The 18,577-nt window shown below is 31.7% G+C and overlaps 1 protein-coding gene across 3 annotated transcripts in view; it reads right to left on the bottom strand.

Moving 5' to 3' along the window:
* The window catches only part of LOC111681656, a 99,873-nt gene extending 86,314 nt beyond the window's left edge, over positions 1–13,559 (bottom strand). The window contains exon 1 of one of the 3 annotated variants that reach the window (XM_046949698.1): positions 13,281–13,559. The gene's annotated coding sequence lies outside the window, so the exon portion shown is untranslated. Of the gene's footprint in view, positions 1–11,006; positions 11,025–13,280 lie in introns of those variants that run through there. The other 2 variants (XM_046949708.1, XM_046949701.1) reach the window with 2 other exon arrangements.
* Positions 13,560–18,577: the final 5,018 nt, after the last annotated feature.

Raw genomic sequence — 18,577 nt, 5'->3', positions numbered from 1 at the left:
AAAGTTTCCTCAGGTTCTTCTTTCCTGTAAAAAACGTCCCATTTTGACCACCAAGAATTTCCAGTATACGTTCATTAGCCAGTTTACTGACCCATTCTTTTAAGTAGTCAGAGGACTTTAAGAGCACCGGAAGGTCGCTTTTCTTTGCCAGTCCCAGCTTAGCGCCGTCCCAGGGAGGAGGGATACTTACCACCAAGTACTTTAGGGTGCAAACACATTAGTGAGATGCCAATCTCCTCAACATCACGCCCATGCTGAACAGCAGCTCACGCTCTCAATTGGTTGTTTGCCTTGAAGCGATTGCGTGGTCCACTGTTTTATTGTTCACCAGATCTTCTACCTTACTTTGTTGGTTTATTGGAATTTTGCCTGTCGGATTACCTGGATCGTAAACTGCATAGCAGAGATCGTCCCGGTGTCTTTTTCTGGCAACTTTGGCGTATGATGGCGACTCTTTTACTTTTCCACTGTCTAGCCTTTCTTTCCTCTCTTTTCGGGGCTTCTTTTGAGGTACCCGTACCTTTGAGGTTGATTTCGCCGACGTGGTAGTCTTCGGAATATCTTTCTTGGCGTTGTCACCCTTACTCTCAGGATTCTGACTTAAGGTTCCTTTGAGTGAAGTAGGGCTTGGTTTCGACTATGTATTAAAAGACGGGGAGCTCTTTTTCTTCATAGGTTTTTTTTAGTTGTCAACTCTTCGGGAGACCTGATCCTCTTTGCCTCAGATCTTGTGAACAAAAATTAGCGCAATACCTAATTGCAGATTTTTGATAATTTTTTTCTAACATACTTCGTTTTTTTGCCATATTTTTTTGGCTCACTTGATTAGGTTCAATCAGAATAAAATCAGTTTACTGCTGGCAGTGAGTAAAATCCATTCATATTCTAGTGTCTCTGAATATAGCCAATATATTTTTTAACAAATAGATTGCGGTAAGGCATTAACTAAAGAATAAACTGACATAATTCAAGAGTTTTTGGAAACTGTCCAAAATCGCAGGAATTTGGCAAAAAAAAATTGTGCAATGTTATTCGCAATTGTATAAGAAAACAATTTGAATATTAAGAAAGCATAAATAGAACTACATATAGTCAAAATAAAAGCGGACAGAAGAGATTTCATAAAATTTGCCTACAAGTCAATTGATTCTGTACCAAATATTAGAGAAAAAGTAGATGTTACAGCAAGCCTAGCTACAGTAAAACAAATTGTAAGAAGTGCCAAGGCTTTATAAATTATTATTAAAAAATTAATAAAAGCCACTACAATTGCCACTCGTAAAGAGAAATCCTCTTCAGTTTGCACGTGAACTAATGGTTATAAAAAGCTATATCAACATCTTTTTTTCGGATGAAAAAATGTGTAATTTTGAAGGTCCGGATCGATTTAATCATTATTTTTTTGAAAGGAAGAGCTCTACCTGAGTCGTTTGCATAGCTGCTGAGGATATGGGATGTAGTGGGGGCAATTTCGTATTATGAAACATGTGAGCTTAAATTTCTTTCATCTAGTAAGAATTGTAATGCCATACTGGAAACCTGTTTTTTACATTTTCAGATATCTTTGAAACATTGGCGTAGACATTTCAAAAATACAATGCCCCGATCCATACCGCCAGGGATGTAAAAGGGTGGATTTGAAGCCAGAATGTAAAAATTTTGGAGTGGCCTCCATAATCTTCTCACCTATTTATTATTGAAAAGGTTTCGGATATACTTTCTAGTAATGTGTATAGGTCGGGCAGACAGTGTGACATAAAAGAAGCCTAAATTAAAGGAACTAAAAAGGCTTGGGCCGGAATTTCCTTGCCATTACATAAGAATCTTTATACCTCTTTATCATATCGAATTTTCGGAGTTATATTAAGAAACGGCGGATATGTTCCTTAGTAAATCTTTTCTAAAACCTTGTAAAAATGTTTATATAATAAACAAGTAAGAGTGCTATATTCGGCTGTGCGAATCTTATATACCCTTCACCATAGTGTATTTTAAACATATTAGTTTTATATATTTTTTCACATTATTAGTACACCAAAAGCAAAACAAAATAAACAACAACGCTAAACGAAATAAAATACAAAATATACAAGGCATCTAAACATACATAACAAAAAACACCGAAAAACAAAATAAACAACGCAATAAAACCAACCTACATCCAAATATACGAACAGAATTCACAAAAACAAAACAAAATACATATGAAAACAGCATCCAAACATACAAAACAAAATACACAGCTGAATAAAACCAAATACATCTACACACACGTGTACATCGTTTTCTAATATACAGTGCTAACACGCACTTTTTTACGCCTATTTTTTGTAAAACTATTATTTCACCAATGTGGCAATCACAACATTATATAAAAATATATTCATTCGAGGCTTACAGAAAACTAACCTCTGATTGGATGCTACGCACAGTTTTATGTTCACTTTTAGAACATAAAACACCAACTTTCTAGGCTAAATATAAAAAACATGAACCGATTTTCAAGAAAAATGGTAACATACAGTGTATTTTGAAATCAATTTTTTTGATTTGGATTTTATGAAATATTAGCTAATACCTGGTGTGCTTCGCTACACCAATCGAAATTAAATACATAATCCAAATAATTTTTTATTTAGTAATTAAACTATGCAAAACAACAACACTGCATTTTAGAAAAAAGAGAGGAGAGTGTGAAAAAAGTTTAATTCTCTGTTGATGTTTTCTTTTTCTATTGGCATTGATATTTTTGTTGTTGTTTTTAATACGATTTTTAATATTTTGAAAATAAGATTTTATAGTTTTTGCTAAATTGTGAATGTAATAATGATGTGTAATACAAAAGGATGTTGTTGTTTGACCTGGGAAAACATTAGTGGGACAATAATTCTACATAAATGTTAGTTTTTATGGATTTGATGGTCAAAAACAAAGCCTGTTAAAACATAAGTAGGAAAGTTTAGTTGGTCATGTCGGTACATAATTCACCATAATTAATGAATCAGTATATCGTTAATATGCATGTTTTATTAATTTATTAAAAATATTTATTAAATTAAAAAAAAGAAAATTATTTAAAATATCCGATTTTAAAAATTAAAAGTGGTTTTATTCCAAAAAAGTCGTTTTACTTCATTTAAAAAACTTACATAATTTCACTTTCGATCGGGATGGAATCCTGTTATAGTTCTTATAGCAATAATTGCAAAATTTAATTACTTCAGAAGTAATGAATTTGGAATCAAATAAAAAGAATGAATAACTTATGTTAGGCTACAAAGAAAAAGTGCTGGGGACATGGAGGGGCATGGGTGATTGCTGGAGGAATTGGCAGAATGTTAAACATAGGTCTTAATTTAAAACTGGGAGATGTTTAAAAAAAAACTTGGATGAGAATGAGCAAAAATCAAAAGATGAAGAAGTTAAACAGTAGTAGTATAGTTTACTAATTTTACTGTCAGGAATGAAAATATCATATTGTAAGTTTTGAAAAGATTTTAATGAACATTTTTGTAGAGAATAATAAATCGAAAGAAGTAATATTCGTTGTTTTTGCTTTTAAAAAAGTTCAAATAAATTTGAAAACTTAGATTTTATACTTCTTTCAGGATTAAACTGAAATGTATCACATTTTCATAAAGAATACGTTGATCAAAGCAAGTTATACTCATTGATAATAGCAATTGAAATAATTTTTTGACAGACATTTCAAATACGAAAATATGGTTTTTGTTGCATATGTATGTATGCATGTATGTATGTGTGTATGTATGTATGTATGTATGTATGTATGTATGTATGTATGTATGTATGTAATTTTTCCTTCAATGGTTCCGGTCGAATTTCGTCCGCGGAGCGAACTCTAGTTTTATTTAAATTCTAGCAAGCAAATTATTGCCAATTTATATCTATCGGCAATTTCTATCTATCTGTGAAAAATTTGAATTATCTACCAGTTTTTAAGATATACGAAATTCATATATGTGGTGTCAAGCCCCCCATTGAAAGTCCGCCGTTATTCTCTCAATGTTCACTTTAGTGTCAAAGTTCTTTATGTAAAATTTTAAGATTCTAGCTCTAATAGATTCTTAGATATACAAATTTTTCTATTTAATACATGTGGGGGGCTTCAAGCTCCCCAGATGAAGGTCCGCCCGTTTTTCTCCAAAATGTTCAGATGAATGTTAAGGTAATTTGTGCAATATTTAAAGAATCTAGTTCTATTAGTTTCCCAGTTAAACGCAATTTTGTATTTAATTCATATGGGAAGTACCAAGTACCCCATTGGAAGTCCGCCCGCTATACTCAAAATTTTGAGATGACTGAGAAAGTTCTTCAAGTAAAATTTAAAGAGTCTACCTCTAATAGTTTCTCAGATATACGAATTTTTCTATTTTATTTATATGGCGGATCCAAGCCCTCCAGATGAAGGTCCGCTATTTTTTCTTAAAAATGTTCAGATTAATATTTTATTTCTTCGTGCAAAATTTTAAAAATTTAGTTCTATTAAATCAAAATTGGCTCAAAATTTAATAAAAAAATTCCCATTTCAACCCTATCTATTTGAATAATGCTCTATTTAATTAAAGGAATACCAGAAATAAAACAAAAAATTCATAAAAAAGTATAATTTAACCCTTTTTGACTATGGAGTTAAGGTAAAAATTTTTAAAAGAAAAAAATTGTTTTTGAAACTGGTAATTTATGTAATAATTTTTACGGTCGATTTTCTATCCAATATGTCTAAAAAACAAACTTTATGTGGTCAAAAAGTGTTAATTCATAAGCCTTATATAATTATTTGTATTGTAGCATAAAACATGTATCGCTTATGCCGACAGAATATTGAAAAAGCAATTAAAAATAATATCATATTACAAAGTCGATAAAACAGTCAATACTTTAAATATTTTACTGATCGTGGCTTTGTTTGTATGTATTTTTTGCGTTCTATGTTCTGTCCAATTCTTATACTATCCACTTTATGAATAATGCTGTGTAAGCAATTAATTACTATATAATCTAAGAACTTTTTCAATAAACAGAAACCTTGCTTAACACAAGAGAGCTGTAATTTAGCTCTTGCGAAGAACTAAGATTTAAAGTAAACATCTTTTTATTAGCATAGCTCTATAGTATTATTTCTGTTATTCCTCTAATTATATAGAGCATTATCCATTTATTTAATAATTTGTACATGTATTTAAAAGGGTTAATTTTGCTTTTATAGCTCTTATTTTAAACATAAGACTTTATACTAAGAATTCAGGTCTTATTTATTAAACGATCAACAAATAAATAATATTTCGATATGGTATACTGAGAATTCACAAATTTTGCAAAATTTGACCTTTGAACTCCAAATTTTATGGCTTAAGAATGTCCGATTTGAATAAAATTTGGAGACAAAACTGACGAGTAATTCCAGTCTGCACAGTTGTAACGGTCAAAACGTTCTCCGAAAAGACTGCACCGGAAGAAACGGTGGGGGCATTGCATTTATAATCCATAACACAGTGCAGTATATAGCTCTTTCCCATGATCACAATGCTAGGGACCAATACCTTGAAGTCCAAGGTATTGCAGTCAGATCGGGGGAAACCGACCTAGAGCTCAGGCTACCGTCCCGACATTAGGAAATTATTAGACGGCGATATGCGTCTAGTCCTTGGGGACTTTAACGCGCACCATCAGCTCTGGTCTAGGGGAAGACCAGAGAGGCGCGCAACTTGGAGAGCAGTAGTTTCTCTAGCCTCATACCACTTACCCATAATCGTTTGTCTGGATCGACCCAATGACTTTATCGTCTCTGAACGCCGTCTCTACATAAACCAAAAGAAAGCAGACTGGCCCGGCTTCAGAGAATTCATAGATCGCATCTTCAATGATCTTCCAGCTCCTAGCAACGTACACCGAGCAGAGAGCAAGTTCCGCGAAACTGTCATCGCAGCAGCAGCCCGCTTTATTAATGCTGGTCGACTATCCATAGTAGACGACCCACGTATTGTCCAGCTGAATCATGATATCAGCAGGTTGGTAAATGAGGACAAGCGGAATAAATGGTTAGATCATTTGAAGAACTGCAACTTGAGCACAGGTGTTAGTTGTGGTCTACAGTTCGGACTCTCTCCAACCCGACGAAGAAAGATGACAGGGTCGCGATTAAATTTGCGACCCTGAACGGTGCTCGCGTGCATTTTGCCGAATTTTTATTGTGCACCCAGAGAGAGATAAAGCGAAATCAAGTATTGTTCGCAATCTTCACAACCTTCCATTCTCGGATATTCCACAACCTTTCACCCCTTCTAAAGTTACTGAGGCCATCAACGCAGCCAAACCATCTAAGGCGATTGGCCCCGACGGCATATCCGTGCTGATGCTGAAACTTCTTGGCGAACGGGGATGGTATTTAACCTGTCAATGAGCAGCCTGATAATACCCAATGCCTGCAAAAAGGATAGAGTCATCCCGATACTGAAACCTGGGAAGAACGCGACAGAGGGTCGCAGACTCTTGAGGCTCTCCTCCCCCCCAGCTGTCCCGCCATCTTACAGCAGCTCGCACCAGCATGGATTTCGTAAGATGCACAGCACCACCTCAGCATTAACCGCCATAACCACTCAGATCTCACAAGGATTAAATTAGCAGTGGCCTTGTGAAAGGACACTCCTTGTGACGCTAGATTTATCGAAAGCCTTCGATACAGTCAGCCATGCCACACTCTTCCAGAACATCCTGCAGTCCACCATGCCCAGCAACTTGAAGAGATGGATTGTAAATTATCTGAGTGGCCGTCAGTCGTTCGTTGAGTTTAGAGACAAATGTTCCAAAACCCGTAGAGTTAAACAGGGAGTACCACAGGGCGGTGTCTTATCCCCCTTATTGTTTAACTTCTACCTCTCTAAACTCTACACACTTCCACAAGGTGTGGAAGTTATATCTTATGCGGACGACTGTACCATTATGGCGACGGGCCAAAACGTTGATAAGCTATGTGATCGAGTGAACGGTTATCTCGGAGTAATACACAGCTTATTCACTGGACGTAACCTGAATCTATCACCAGCGAAGTCTTCAGCTACACATTTCACCACCTGGACGAAAGAGGTAAACTTGAACCTAGGCGTCGTAGTCGATGGAAATCAAATTCCAACTGTGAACCACCCAAAGATTTTGGGGGTCACCTTTGACAGCCTGTTTACTTCCTCAGCTCATGCAACTGCAATTACGCACAAATTGCGAAGTAGAAACAAGGTCCTCAAAGCGCTAGCCGGCAGCACTTGGGGAATGGACAAAGAAACCTTGTTGGCTGCCTATAAAACAATTGGCTGCTCAGTGGTCAATTATGCTGCTCCAGTGTGATCTTCATCGCTGAGTGATACCCAGTGGAGAAATTTTCAAAGTTGCCAAAATGCTGCACTAAGGACTGTAACGGGCTACATGCAAATAACCTCAGAACACCATCTACATGAGGAAACGAAGGTCCTCCCAGTCAAGGAACATGTCATGCTGACTAAACAGTTCCTCCTGGGATGTCACCGGAGGAGTCATCCTAACTTTAACATCACACAGTTGGATGCTCCACCGAGGCGTGTTAGGAAGGACCTTCGTGTATACGAAGAGAGCATACGAAGTTATGTTCAGGATCCCTTAGATCGGACTTCATATACAGCAGCTTTGAACGACATTCATAGAGACGCCATCAATAACGCGGTTTCAGGTTACCGCGGAAAACAAGAGTTGCTCTGGCACAACTGAGATCGGGATGGAGCAACATGCTCAACGCCTACTCAACAGCAAGTTCGTGTTATCATATGCGAACAAAAACTTTTATTCGATTAATTATTAATATATTTAAAGTAAGAAAATGTTTTATTTTTTGCCACATTTCCAATTCATGAGCTGTGTGACACGTTAATGGCCTGGGGAATTTGCAATAACTTTAAAAGTCTTCAATGTTTTATGTTTTGTATCTTTCTAAAATGCCTATTCTGTACACATTGCGATTCTGTTACAATAAAGTTCAAAATTTATTACTTAATGGCCAAGTTTGAGCAAAAAGTGGAAAAACCTTTATCTTGACCTTTATTTCTTCGGATTGAAAAAGTTATGTCTAAATCCAGCCAAAATGAAGATTATCTTTATCAGAAAAACTTAGGGCGAGTTTTCTTCATATAATAATCTAATCTTCATTCTTTGGTTAAACCTTGTTTAATTTATGTTTCGTGTTTCTCAGTAATCAGTAAGGTTACTTATTATCTTAGTTTAACTGTGTGTAATTGGCCAATTAAACTCAAGTTATAAGTGAGAAAACACAATTAATAAAAACAGTGATTTCTGAAGAACAAAAACTTAATATTTTAAATAAATTGCTATTTTCTGATTTATTTTGTTTTATTTATTTTTATTTTAAATGTTTATTTAAAATTTTTCCTTTTACAAAAGTATTATTTGCAAAAAAAACAGCTGTTCATTGTTAATGTTCTTGAGTGAAAAGTTAACAAAACTATAAAAGTTAATTGAATTTAAATCCAACACTGAAAAACACAATAATCGGTTAAATTCTCCTAAATTTGTTCCCAGTTTAATCTAACAGCAGGTTAAGCCTAGTTTAACTATTATATAAATCGGATCAGTAGTTTGTCCATGAAAGCGTAACAAACCGACATTCCCTTTCATATAATTATAGGATAAGATCGAATTAAGATATATTTTCCCACAGATCGACTTTTCCCACAGTCTGGAGGTGGATTATTATTTAATATAAGTAATATAAGATATATAAATATAGTAGGAACATAAATATATTTCTGTGAGCGTTTTAAGTGATAATAAATTAAAGGTTAAAAAGTAGAATACGTTAAATTATATGTCTAGGATTAACTGGACCTGTTAGTATCAAACCCGATACTTATGGCTGTTATGAATTATGTTTACCATTGCTGTCCCTAACAAAACGCACTGATTCTATCTAGTATGAAATAATACTTGTGGATTTGAAGTAGCATTATTGGATGTATGCGATTGTCAAGTATAGGAGTTAATGGTTCTCAAAACCTCACTGGAATTCTGTTCAGTAGAAAGAATTGATCTTTCAACTATGGAATTTTTGTTGATTACTGCAAATAAAACAGTTATTATTGATTGTACAATTTCTGTCTTTATATGTCCTCGAAAAGCAATTAGTACCTATAGCAGTTATAATCCTTCACAGTAGAAATTCTTTCAGATACTGAAAGATTATTAAATCGATGATAATTTCGCAAATAGAGAGACTGATTAGGGCATAAGATACATGAAGGTTTAGTAGTAGTAGAACAATTTCACTGCACTGAAGAGTCGACGTCAGTCAAGTGCGTACCTTTAAGATCTTGAAGACATTGCAATGTCTGAATTCTAAAAGAAAGTAATCGAAATCTTTCCATGTGGACAAAACTTTTTTGTTCTCAACACCCTGTTCCCACAAAATAACTGTAGGTCTAGGCAAACGTTGAGTACACATAAAAGTGATAATTGGGTCCCAATTATCAATAGGCACTTTATAAATAGAAAGATCCGTAAGGCAACTATTAATTCCGCATCGTAATGTTTTGAGTGCTGTTATTGATTCCTTGTCAAGGAAAGGAAGATATGTTTTAGTTGGTTATGTACCAACATACGAGGATTCTTATATGCTTCCTTTAAATCGCGCCAGGCTACCTCAAAACTTGCGTTAACAAGAGGATATTTAGAAACGATTTCTTTTGCTTCACCCTTGGTTTTTCGTATCAAATGACAAAGGCGTTCTATATTGCTAAGGCGTGAGCTATTAATAAAAATTGCGGTAAATAAATCCCAAGAAACATAGTCATCTCCGAAAGGATCGATATCACAAGGACGTAGAGTCAGACTATGCTCTTAATTACCGGACTTCGATTTACCGTTGAAGATTTAGTACTTTTCGATATCGATTTGAATTTATCTATTTTTTCATATATGGATCCTCCACATTGGACAGAAGCTGAGTAGGTGGTTTGATATCTGTAGAAACAACTTCAAAATCATAAGTTTCTAAAGTGTTAAGACATAAGGTATAAACCAAAGTATAACAAGTAGTCCGACTATTTGACAGCAGTACCTAACTCTAAGCATGTGTTAGTGAAAAAGTACCTAACTCTAAATATGTGTTAGTAACAAAAATGTATATGTATAGGTGCATTCTAAACACACAGAGTTTTATAAAAAATTACAATTTTAAATTTGTTTGAATTTTAAATCTGTTTATAAAATAAAATTTAACAGCAACAAAAATAAAATGTCAATAAATTAACAAAAAAAAAATTTCCACTTCATGAAAATTAAACAAAATTTTAAATTAAAAGTGCTTTAAAACTATTTTAAAAAATTACAGTTTTTTGTGGATAACTTCAATTTTGCATACGATCCTTAAAGTGGCCAAAAAGGTAAGTTAAACATTTGAGTGTTTTGACAAGTTTTAATTTCTTACAAGAGAGTCGAATTCACACGGCACTCGTAGATGTGAGAAAGTAATATCCTATATGTGAACCGTATGAATTTCTTCGCCAAAATTACTAAACATATCCCTCCCTAGTATGTTTAGTGATGAAACCGATATGTTTTAATATTTTAAAAGTATATTAAAATAAACATATCACATTACTATTTGACTACAAAATTTATTAAAACAAACGTGATAATAGTCAAATTGACCGAGCGTAGGGTGACTAATATTAAGAAGAAACAACCGTTTATGCATTTTATTGTTTTATTTTACAGATCTAAATTTGTAAACAAATAAAGCACAAAAGAAAATGTTAAATCCTCTGATTTTTGTAATAAAATTTACTTTAGTTTATTGTCCGTAGGATCAAAAAGAAATTTAAAAATTTCAAGTATAAATTAAAGTTTGAATAAAACACAAATTCACAGAAGAAATGTGTATGTATGTTCGCGGAACAAAACAACGAACTTTACCACTTGCTCACAATTGAAATATATTTACGTACCTTATTATAGGAATGGAGTTGAAGGTGCCAAAAAAGATCCGGTACTGATATCAAGATCCAAAAAATCTGGATAGCTAGGACCAAATGTTTAGCTCCAACAAGATTCCCAAGATTTTATATAAAATAAAACAAAGAATATTAAATTTTTATTGAGGACGAATTTATCTCTTTATAATAATAATGTCAAACGAAACAAGCATAAATTTGGTGGCAAACAATATTTAAGCACCGTAAACCGCTAACGGTTTACTCGTTAGAATCTTCCAAAAAAGTTGAAAGTTTATAGGATTCTAACGTTTTTATAAATAGTACTTCAAAAAGTTATTTAAATCAATTTAAATTTAAACAATTAGTTCTATTGTCCATAAATCCATTGGGCTAAGTAGGGTGGGCTTTACAGTTGAATATGTGGTGGGAATCATGGGGACACTGTCCACATGCTGGGTATATATTGGAGACGGTACAGTCTATGCGGTACCAGTAGGCGTTAAGCCTGTTGCTCCATCACGATCTCAGTTATACCAGACCAACTCCTGTTTTCCGCGGCAGGATCTTCTCTATTTCTGCTATGGGCGACCTCATGAATGTCGTTCAAAGCTGCTGTATACAAATACCGATGTATGGGATCCTGCACATACCTTCGTATGCTCTCCTCGTGTAGGTGGTGCTCTGAGGTTATTTGCATGCAGCCCGTTACAGTCCGTAGAGCAGAATTTTGGCAGCTTTGAATATTTTTCTACTCGGTATCACTCAGCGAAGGAGATCTCACTGGAGAAATATGCAAACTATTATTTCCAATTTAAAGCAAAATATGCAATTTATGCATTTATAACAAAATATGCAACAAAAAATCGATGCCATTTTGTAGCAAATTTTTGATTCGAAAAGAAAACTAGCTAAAAGTTATTTTAAGTTACTGACTAAAAACATGCATTTGCCCTGATTATAAGATATATTTTAAACAATATATATTTTGTAAGCAATCTTGTCATGATGTGAGTTCCACCTGAGCTTATGGGACAATTATGGCATTTTATTCTCGGTAGTCGAGTTGGAAGTAGTGTACAACTGAAGGTTACTCAACATTGTCGAGGTAGTGGATGCCGCTGGATTCATGGTATAGATGATAGATAGACCATAGTGTGCTGTTGGTAAATAAGGGCCTTACTTTTTGAGGTTCTCCAATACTAAAACCCAGTTGTACTAGATAAATTATTCGCGTATACTAATATGCCTTACCAGAAGTTTGTAAGACGACTATAAAAACTTTTACGTATACAAACTACAATGCAATGCAGAATGGCTCAAAAATTTGCAAATTTCTTTTCTTTTTTGTTCCCTTATTATTTTAAAAATTAGAAACAAAAATTGGACTAATAAATATTGTCTAAAAAATACAAAAATCGGTCTATGAATACTGAATTCTGCTGATACCGTAAAAATACATATATACATGTATACTCACATATGTATGTACATTAGACCGACTCACGAAAACGTGTTTTCGTTAATGTTATGATTGTTATGATAATTGCTAAAATATTTTAAGTCTAGCGATGACCATTTGTGAGCTGGACCAAATTAAAAAACAGTTCTTTTTTTATAAAAAATTATATCGTTTGAATTGGGATTAAAAAGCTGCGTCCAATGATGTATTAATCATAAATAACCGTCTGCACATAATTGTCATATTCCAAAATATTTAAAATTTTTAGGGATTTCACTAATACAAATTTTGCACACCACTAGACTTGGCTTAAACACCTTTTAAATGAAACTCTATATTGCATATTTGGTTTAAGAAATACTGTAAAATTAAAAAAATAACTTAAAATGGACTTTTTAAGCGGTTCAGACTACAAATATTTTTGGAACCATTTTGAAATATATCAAAGGTTATTCGAAGCTTAGTAAAATATTGAATTTAACATAAAAATCGTGTCCTCAATACGACATTTTTTTGAAAACTGTCCAGCTCACCAATGGACAAAACTTTACCGAAAATATTTTGGGTAACATTATATTACATTACAGCAAATATTTTGGGGGGTAACTCAAACACCATTTTTTGTGAGTCTGTTTAATGTACATACATACTTACACGAAAATTATAAATATGAGTATGCATTGATATAGTTTATACAAAAATGAAATTTTATTTGTGTTCTATGTGCTACATAAAAAAAATAAATAAAAATATAATGTTTAAGTAAAATTACTAATTTATTTACATACATATAAATAAAACATTAATCAGTTAAACCTTAAACTTACCAATGCAAAAGGAATCTGGTAAACAAGAACGTACCGTTTGTGTTAAAATAGACAGCAAAGTCTTTTTTCTTAAAAGCAGTGTTAAGCATTATACACAATGTGTTTCGTTTTCATATTTATTAGGGATTCATGTCATATATATACACTGTTTTATTATTTTTATAGTTTTAACAAAACTTTTGTAAATATGTTTACCAGTCCTTTATCTAAAAAATATGTTTTAAAGAACCCAATAACCGGAGTGCACTTATAAGGTGAAGTCAATTCTACAAAAGCAACCAAATTAGATGCTTATGTCAAAAAATTTAAATGTTGCCACCATGTTTTTTATATACCCACAAGTTCTCCACTTTAAATATACAGTCAAACTCGTTTATTACGAACTCCGCAGTACAAGTTTTTGTATTTTCAAAACTAAAGTGGCATTTTCAGAAATGTTAAGAATATGATTTATAAAAAACACAATTGATTTTATTTGTGTTTTTTACGATTTCCACACATAATTTTGAAGTACGTTATAAAAAAAGGAAAATGGTATAAAATTGTTCGAGATAACCGAGTTCCTTAGTGTCAACGGCGAATTCAGAATACCAAGCGAATTCGTTATATATTTTTTATATGTAGCAAGGCAAATTCTGATAAGGTGGTGGCAGTTCTGCAACAACAACTTTTCCCATAATGTTAAAAATCATAAGTACGGCGAATTAATTTGATGAAAAATTCTGAAATTTTACATTAAAAAATGAAGATAAAGATATCAAGATTTGCGAGGAAAATATATTCTGAATTGAATAATGTTTGTTTCAAACAAAAAATTGTATTTAAGTAAATGCCTGAAGTTAAGTAAAACTTAATTTTTTGTGAAAAATAAACATAAAAAAGTACATATTCATGAAAATATTATATTACGAATGAATGAATATTTTTTGCGAATGGATAATTCTACTCCGGCGGAGTAATTTTCAATATTTGGCCATAACGCAGCAGCCGCCGGCCGGGAAAATACCTCATATGGGTTTTGTTATAAAAGGCGTTGCGGAACAGACTTATTTTACTAAATCTCTTTATCTACATAGTGTATATATAAAACAATATTGTTTAATTTGTTAAACAATTTTTTACATAAATAATTCAAAATATTAAAAAAGTTTTTCTCTGTTTAACGGAAATTTTTTAATATAAATTGTAAATAATAACAAACTTTGACAGCTACGTAAACCTGTTGAGGCGTCAAGAGTTTTGCGCCAAACGAGTTACAAACTATAGCGTATAACATGGCGAATTCATACAAAATGGTGTTTAAGGCGAATTCATACAAAATGGTGGCAGTTCCGCAACAACAACATTTTACATGAATTTTGTTTTTGCATTTGGCATACTTAAATGTCAAGGTATATTAATTTTATAAAGTAGTGTCATCGGCGAATTCAGAATACCAAGCGAATTTGTTATTGGCTATCAGGGAAAAATTTTAAAAACAGCTGATAAATAAATCGAAACGAATTTCTATTAAACAAAAAATGTTTATAAATTTGAATCTGTTTATATTTTTTCTGGAGTTAAAAAATTTAAAGCTTAAAAATACAAAAATATACCCTAATTAGAGAATTTCACTTTAATTACAAATTTTATTTATACACATTGAAACTAGTTTGACAAAATGAAAACAAAGTTTGACATTTACAAAATGTAAACAAATGTTGACAGTAATTATACATCACGGTGAAAAATGAACATAGTAGCAAGGAACGATCGGCTATTCTGATAACACTACCTTATATTTAATTTAAATGTCAAAAAACTTAAGAACGGCGAATTTATTTTATGATTTTTTTTATTTTTTATATATTATACTAACAAATAATGATAAAGTTATAAAAATTTGTGATAAAAATATATTCTGAGTTGAATAAAGCAGCCGTAGCCGGCGTTGTTTATGAATATAAAAGTGTTCCGGAAAATATTCTTTTTAGTTAATCACTTTGTATACGAGAAGTTAATATAAAATATAAAACAATATTGTTTAATATGTTAACATTTGATAGAAAAATAATTTTCTTCTTAAAAAAATGTTTGTATGCATACCAATTATATCATTATTTAAATAAAATGATATTTGTTTACGAGATGCTTGGTATTTATAGATTTTTTACTTGAGTAATTCAAAATATAAAAATGTAAAGAATAACAATATTTGACAGCTACGTAAACCAGGCGAATTAAGAAAATAATTATCAGCTGATTGAATAACACCACCAAGGCGAATTCATACAAGAAAACAAGAAAAAAATATTTTTCTATTAAATGTTAACATATTTAACCATTTTGTTTTATATTTTATATTTACTTTATGTATATAACGCGATTAACTACAAACAATATTTTCCGGAACACTTTATATTAAGAATTCACCCAGACAGTGGCAGCTTGTTTTTACGTTATGACTTAATTCAGAAATCTATTAAATGTTAACAAATTAAATAATATTGTTTTATATACACCATGTAAACTAAGAGATTAACAAAAAGTCTCTTCCGGAAATTTTTATTAAACATAACTCGTATGAGGTATTTACCCGGGCGGCTGCTACTCTATGAATCATTATCGAAAATTACTCCGCCAGAGTACAATTATTCATTCGCAACAAAGATTCATATGCGTAATATTATTTGTTCATGAATATATACCCTTTTATGTTTATTTTTCACAAAAAATTAAGTTTTACTTGACTTCAGGCACTAACATAAATTTTGCAAATTAATCTGCCGAAACAGAGTTTTTCGTTTGCAACAAACATACATAAATCAATTCAGAATATATTTTTATCACAAATTTGTATATCTTTATATTTATTTTTTTAATAAAATACAAAAATATTATTGATTGAATATTCTTCAGGCTCGAGTTCGAGTCCCACTTGGGGATAAGTTATTTTCCAAATTGTAATGATATTCTTAATTATAAGAATACAGTAGTTTTCCGATTTAACGACCATTCAATTCTACGAACATCGCATTTAACGAACAAGCTAATTTTTCCTATTGACTACCTTAAATAACGAACAAAACTTGTTTTTTGTACTCTGTTTAACGAACTAATATAAATATTATTATTTAAATTAAGATAAAATGACATTTATCAAAAATAACAAATAACCTAAGTTGCAGCAAGCGGTGCTTTTATACCCAAAACTGTAACTCATTCTGGGTTCTTATTAAATTTTAGTTCGATGTAGCTATGTCCGTCCGTCCTTCAGATAATGACTTTAACGCGGCGTACTCGTATTGTTAAGCGAGTATTGAGCGTCTCTAACAAATTTTATGGGATGTCGGTCCATAATTGAACTTACCTTCCATATCAGGCCCCCTTAAGAAAATTACATCAACGCTCATTACTCGCTTAAAAATACGAGTATAGAGATGAACTTCGAGAAATAACTTTAAAGCTCATGACAGAATTAAAAATACAGCGATTAAATTCGACACAAATATGGTTTGAAGGTAGGTATATAAGATTCGGAATTTTGTGTTTTGTGCTATTTTTATTAAAAAAGAATTAATTTTTATAAAATACATTTAAAAAATATTTTATGTACCTATTTTTAATTATTTTCCTACCAAAAACCCACGTTTTACTTAGTACTGCATATAACAAACTTTTCAATTTTACGAACAGGCCTGACAACATATGGGTTCGTTAAATCGGTATGGGCATGCCCGACAATATAATACACTACACAATGAGTATATTTTTAAAATTTTTATAAAGAAACTTTTATGTTGAATTTTACCTTAATTCCCAAGTATTAAAGCAATTTATGGATAAAAAAATTAAAATTTCTAATGAGGCTTTTATAGGTAAATTTGGAAAAAGGATATATTTTTAAATAACAGTTAGTTTTGTTGAGTTTCATTGCGATACAAATGGTTACAAGCAAAGAATAAATAAGAAGTGAAACGCTGTCAAAAAGTACCTAAGTCTACTGTCAGTCGGTACCTAACTCTAAGAATGTATTAGTAGAATTCTCAAGCCAACATAGGGTCAAAAAATCGGATTTAAAAATTTTACAAAAAATTATTTCATTTGAATTCATATTTTAGAAGATTTCTTTAAATATTTTGCAACATAATTTATCTATAAACATTATATATGAACGTATCTTTGCTTTTTAATCTGCAATATTGAAATAATAATTAAGTTAGTTGAATTTTCTTTTTCTTGTACCATACGAAAATTTACAACATTGTTCTTTTTTCGTTTTAATTTCAACAACAAAAATTAAATGTCAAAAAAATAAAAAATATTTTTTTTCGTTTGTAAAAAATTAAATCTTTTCGGGCTATTAAATATATTTAAAGTGTGCAAAAACATAATAAAATATAAAGTTAAGTGATAAAAAATATTTCAAGTTCTATAAGCCACGAATTTTCGTGACAAAGTTTGAAGTTTGGAGAGAGAGTAAGTTTCTTACATATGTGTTGGAGTTACACAGAACTCGTCTGTGAGAAGAGCGTAACGTTGTTGTTGTAAAAAAATGACAGCGTTTCACTTCTTAGTGTTCAGTGGTTACAAGTCAATTTTAGACGTTTAAGACATTTTTTTGAAGGGGGGTTTGTATGGGGGCTAGGGTCAAATAAGGGCCGATCATTACGAAAATCTGCAGTATCATTTATGCATACAGTGACTCTCATAAGTATTCGAATTAAGGTAAACCATAAAAGAAACCAAATTTAATAATATATTTTGTATGCAAAAAAATAAATTAGTTTGTTATATTGTCTAGACAGTCCTTAGGTTTGATATCACGCTTTTTAAAACTTGAAAAATTTACATTTACTTAAATTAAATTAGCTTTTTTTTAAAAAAAAAGTCCACGGAATTGGCTCACAAAAGTATACGAATTTTTCCTGTATTTCATATTTGATCATATTATACGAAACACTAATTTTAGAATCGAATGGTTTTTATGCTTTAAATTGTTTTAAGGGGTTACTATAAACCGAAATGATATATTTTTAACCCATTTGGTCCACAATTTTTTTTTTATGTAATATAAAATTAAAATTGCGTTTTTTGGCAAAAGTTTTTGTATTTTCTCTTCTTTTCCAGAAATAAAACCAAAATTTGATATTGGCATTTAATAGACTCCTTGGAGTATCTAAAAATAGCATTTTTTGTTACAAGAATCTGTATTTAAAATATCCAAGACATATTATTGATATCATTATTTTGTCGCTAATTCAATATATTGGAACTTAAGTCCATTTTCATAATACAAGGGTCAAAAATTTTCGGGG

Source organism: Lucilia cuprina, chromosome 2 (genome assembly GCF_022045245.1).
Source record: "Lucilia cuprina isolate Lc7/37 chromosome 2, ASM2204524v1, whole genome shotgun sequence".
Taxonomy (NCBI): domain Eukaryota; kingdom Metazoa; phylum Arthropoda; class Insecta; order Diptera; family Calliphoridae; genus Lucilia; species Lucilia cuprina.
Note: the sequence above shows the minus strand (reverse complement) of the source record. Positions and strands in the feature narration are given on the sequence as shown.